We start from the raw sequence: 6,000 nt of genomic DNA, 5'->3' as shown, positions 1-6,000 counted from the left end.
TCAAAAATGAACATTCGCTGCATTGTAGTGCGCCTGGAACTTAATGATTCCAATCCTAATAGCTTACATCGGACGGAATACGGAGGAAGATTGGCTGGATCGTTCCATGGAAGTCGTTTCAGAGCAAACCGTAAAAAGTTTTTCTGCACCCGTTCGATTGACAAAACGTGAACTACGTAATGGGGGGACCAAATTGGAGCAGCATACTCAAGAATAACACGAACTAACGTGCAGTACAAAATCTTCAAAGCATGAATATCAGTGAACTCGTACGCATGACGGCGAATGGATCCTAATACACAGAAAGCTTTAGCGGTCATAACGCCCACGTGCTCGTTAATCTGAGCTGAGTATCAATCATGACTCCGAGATCACAGATTGACGATGTTCGTTCCAGTATTGACGATTCCATCCTGTATTGATGCAACACGAGGTTTTTGGAGCGACCAAAGGAAATGATCCTGCCTTTTTTGTCGTTGACATGCGTTTCATTATCGCCACACCATATGAGCATTGTAGTAATGTCCTCTTGAAGAGCAAAGCAATCCGAAAGCGATGAAGTCACCCTGTAAATTTTCAGGTCATCGGTGAATGCAAGCTTAAATGATGAAAGCAGTAAGCTCAGATTGATAAAGATGATGAACAATAGTGGTCCAAGAACTCTTCCTTGTGGTACTCCAGAAGTGATACTGAAACTGCGAGATCTACATGAATTGACCAATTGTATGCATTTCATTCCGTTTTCATCGTGACGTTCGTAATCAGGCCCATAATTTGAAAAAAATAACATCTTTTTTCAGCAGTAAATGAAATTTATCCTGTATTTCCATGAAATTTATCAGTATTTATCAATGAAAAGATTGAGCTGGCTGATAGTGCTTACCGGACGAAAATCCATATTTTTCATATCGTTAAACTTTTTCTCTAAAATGTGTATCCTGATAGTAACGCACACCAACCGAGAGTAATCGATTCATTTTCATTGGTTTATAAGGAAAAGGATGACAGGATGAAGACCCTTTCAAAGCATGTTAGAATGTTGTAATATTAGAAAACACGACATTGTTTTCCTACATTAAATTTTTGGTTCAACATTCGCTCTTGATGTAAAAACCGTTTAGATTTCATTTTTTGAAAACTGCCAAGACGAAAATGGAATACAAACAACAACTCTTTTATGGATGCACGAACTGTATCTCTCGAGAAGAGTTCTTAGCAGCGATGCTCTTCTTCGTTCTGGAAGACGCTTCTATTGGTTCTATTGGTCGGACTCGATTATATACAGACTCGATTATATGTGATTCGATTATATACAATACTAGCTGACTCGGCAAACTTCGTCCCGCCTAAAATTTGTTTTTTGTTATCAATACCTTCAAACATTCACGTTTTCTTGCTATGGGTCCAATCGCAGAACTGTTCATTGATTGATCTTCTAATCGACCCCGTTGAATTTACCTTTTACTATGAAATTCCTAGTATTTCTACCAAAACTCATCATTATAATATCAGATTATTTTCAGACACAATTTTCGTTCAAGATTTTTCCACCACTTGCAAATAACATGTTTCTCCGTTATATAAATATAAATGTTTTATACAGAAAATATGATAGAATAAAGACAGCCCTAAATCGGACAATTTTTCCTCGAGTTCTGCTCTTATCAACATATTCGACGATACTTTTTTATTAGTATAGATAGAAGAAGATATAGGAGTGCGTTTCATCACATTAAAATCCATTTCCAGTTTCGAACAAAGATCAATTTCGCTAACGCAAACATCAAATGAACTAAAAGCACTTGTCACTATGTAATTGTGAAATACATGAGAATTTAATTTTCCGAATTTTCCCTTTTTCCTTCAGAGAAAATTTTCAATTGGCATGTTTGGTTGAAATATGTGTATTTTGTATTTTTATGGGTCCCCCTGTCCATTCCAGAGGAGGGAGGGGTGTCATACCATCATAAAAACATTTCTCATACACAAAAACCCTCACACCCCAAATTTGACTCCATTCGCTTGATTAGTTCTCGAGTTATGCAGAAGTTTGTGTTTGTGTGCCCCCTGTAATTTGTGTTTCATTTGTATAGCAGCTCCCCCTTAGAGAGGAGGAGGAGTATCTAACCACCATAGAATCATTTATTGCACCATGAAACCTCCACATGCCAAATTTGGTTCCATTTGCCTGACTAATTATCGAGTAATACAGAAATTTGAGTTCAATTTGTATGACAGCCCCCCCTTAGAGAGGGGGGTGAAGAGTCTAACCACCATAGAAACATTTATTGCACCCTAAAACCTCCATATGCCTCATTTGGTTTCATTTGCTTGTTTAATTCTCGAGTAATGCAAAAAATTGTGTTTCATTTGTATGGCAGCCCCCCCTTAGAGAGGGGTGTGGAGAGTCTAACCATCATAGAAACATTTATTGCACCCTAAAAACTCAATATGCCTAATTCGGTTTCATTTGCTTGATTAATTTTCGTGTAATGCAGAAATTTGTGTTTCATTTGTATGGCAGCCCCCCTTAGAGAGGGGGGGGGGGGTGTAAAGTCTAATACTTATGACAGACATACAGCTGTACTTGCGTTGTACTTCGAAAATTGTATGTCTGTCACCATGTACAGCGCTAGAACCATGCAAGCAACTCGGTACAATCGCTGTACCTGTACCGACCTATTTTTCCGCTGTACATGGCTACAGTTGTACTGTGCGTAGCGCCATAGACGGTTAGTGGTGGGTAGCATGAACAAAACGAATCAAAACATTTGGTATACATTCTTTTCATTGACTTTCTCTTGAGTTAATAACTCAGATTGGAAACATATTTGTTGTGTTCGATAGTTTAGACGCTAAATAAAAACCTTTTTCATTGAAATATTGGTGAAAATACAATGCAATAAATTCAAACTTCTGATTGTCAGTCTGACATGCGGTACAATGTACAACCAAAGTATGTGTGTCATGCTATCGTGGTACCTGTACAACGCTGTACACGTACAGCGCTAGTACAGCTGTATGTCTGTCCATGGTATAACCATCATAGAAACATTTATTGCACCCTAAAACCTGTACATGCCAAATTTTGTTTCATTTGCTTGATTAATTCTCGAGTAATGTAGAAATTTGTGTTTCATTCGTATGCCAGGAACTGTTTATGTCGATATTGCAGCTGAATTAAGAAAGATAGAAGTTGGTGGTCACGGAATAAATTGAAATAATCAAGAAATAATCAAGTTTAATATGAATTTTCAGAATAAACTTAATAACAACACATTAAAAATTACTAACTTTTAAGTTTTCACTTCTAAAATGTTATTAAAATTCATTAATTTAAATGTTTTATTTCAATATCCTGTACTCAATCTTTCAAATGGAAGCAAAAGAATCGTTTTCCGTAGCTAACTTTTTAATGTAGAGCCAGTTTGAGGTAACTGAGTCCGAAATAAAAAAAAAAGTTCTATAACTCTGTCATTGCTGAAATTCTAACATATGCGTAGAAGGATATTTTTTATCAAATATGATCGTCTATCACCTCCTGAGAGATTCTGGATAAATTTATTTTTTTCATGTAAAAAAGGTATTTTCTGACTTTAAGGGGATGAATCAAAAAATAAACTCTTCTTTAATATCACAAAATGGTTAAATATATGCACAAAAAACGAATTAAAAAAATATTTCTTTGTTGACTCGATTATATACAGGATTCGCTTATATACAGTGAAAAGATATCGGAGACTGTATATAATCGAGTCCGCGCTGTAATGATGATCAAATCGAGACGCTGATCACGCATGATCATGAATTAGAAGCTTCTTTACAAATACAGTAGAACTCCGATTATCCGATAAATTCGCAACTATATGCGGAAAGTGCACAACCATACATAACCTTACAAAAAACAAAACCTTATAAATTTCAAATATATGTAAACTTTTATTTAGTATTACTTTGATAAAAGATCACACATCACACAAAAACATTGGACTGAACCTCCAACAGGAAAAAATGTAGGATTTAGCCAATGTTTTTGTTTGACGGTTTTCTGATTTTTTGTTATTTTTTGAAAAACGAAAGAACGGAAAAAATAATCCTCAAAAATTGGGGTTTCTGTAACGCGAATAATCAAAATCACACCAATGGTTTTTGTTAAAAAAATGATTATTACAGCTTGGTCGTTAATATGATCCATCTGTAAGGTCGTGCCGAAAGAAAAGAGTGCCTAGCTCGCACTGATAAATCGGATCATCCACTCGCGGAAAATCGGGGTTGTACAGTATATATGCTAATGACAGCTGGTGAAGTCTGGTCACGTAAAACGCTACAATGTATGAGTTCTGCACTATTTTACCAAAAAACATTCAATGGATCGTATTTCCATCAGCTCGTATTTAAAACTCAAAGTTTTCAAGCAAATCGAGACTGGTGATTCAAAATATAGGCATTCACAACAATGTTGAGTGAAAAAAAATCTTTGGGTCAGTCAAATGACCTCCATTAGGTATCCTCAGAGCCTGTCTCCACCAGGAGATAGTCATTCTTTGTGTCTGAGTGACTGGCAAGCAATTCTGTATTATGATTTCCAGAATAATGTCAAACCTCATGTCTCTTTGACAGCCCGGAAGAATTCTCGGAGTTTGGCTGCGATGGGCATGTTCACCTACCGCATTTCCCAGATATTGCATCTTCAGATTATGACTTGGTGGGAAAAATAATTAAATGACAAGAATTTCAACTCATTAGATATTATGAAAGGCACGTTGCGCAGTTTTTGACAAAAAAAAAAACAAATAAGTTCTGCGATGATTGGATTTCAAAGTTGCGTGAAGGATTGCATCAGATATTAGGCACTGACTAACGTCTATTGGTTTGAACAATTTAAGTGTTGATCAAATCAAAACTACATAACACCCCACAACGTTTCAATATCTTGAACAGCGTAATGATATCCATATCGGTTTTTTTATACCACTGAGGTCTTATTTCGCCTCAGCTTTTCTTCTATGACAAATTCCACTAACGAAGCCCTTGATTTTATTGTTTGATTTTCTTCAAAACTTAAGCAGCTCAGCTAGTTTACATTAGTTTACGCTACAAAATGTCCGAGGTATGATTCACAAGTGATGCTTTGATATAACGTAAATATAATGTAATATAACGTAATAACAACGTAAATACAATTTGAACGCAATTAAGAAGTTATACAAATTACTTCACGGGCAATGTTGGGAAACAAATAAAAAGTGAGTACAAACTTTTTTATCAATTTAAAAACATAGCATAGAAAATAGAAACAAACTAGAAATTGAATTTACACGCAATTCTAATACTTTCCCGATTTGTTAAAAAAATGGAGAAATGTCCACGTGGACAACAGAGGTAGGGGTATAGAGAATGTTCATGCTTGTCCACGGAGGGGGAGAGGGGTGTCTAGAATCGTGCTTTTTATGTCCACGTGGTATGTGGACAGCGCCTTATCTGCTTCGCCGATGACATGGACATAATCGGACGAACACATGCGACGGTAGCCGACTTGTATACCCGTTTGAAACACGAAGCAGGGCTGATTGGGCTTGGGATCAATGCGCCTAAGACTAAATACATGCTAGCAGGAGGGAATGATCGCAACAGAATTTTTCTTGATAGTAGTGTTTTGCTCGACGGTAACGAGCTCCAGGTGACAGAGTAATTTGTCTACCTTGGTTCGTTGATAACAACTGATAACAACAACAGCCGTGAAATACAAATACGCATAGTCACTGGAAGTCGTGAAGTCGTACTATGGGCTCCGCAAATTCTCAAGGTCCAACAAACTCCGACCCCGTACGAAGTGTACCATGTACAAATCCCTAATTCGACTGGCACAGGGCACGAAGCATGTACAATTCTTGAAGAGGTCTCACAAGCACTTGGTGTTTTCGAACGAAGAGTGCTCAGAACAATATACGGTGGTGTACAGGTAGTATTCATGGCGAATGAACCACGAACTGGCGCAAC

Source organism: Toxorhynchites rutilus, chromosome 3, assembly GCF_029784135.1.
Source record: "Toxorhynchites rutilus septentrionalis strain SRP chromosome 3, ASM2978413v1, whole genome shotgun sequence".
Taxonomy (NCBI): Eukaryota; Metazoa; Arthropoda; class Insecta; order Diptera; family Culicidae; genus Toxorhynchites; species Toxorhynchites rutilus.
This window is presented reverse-complemented; position numbering follows the sequence as displayed.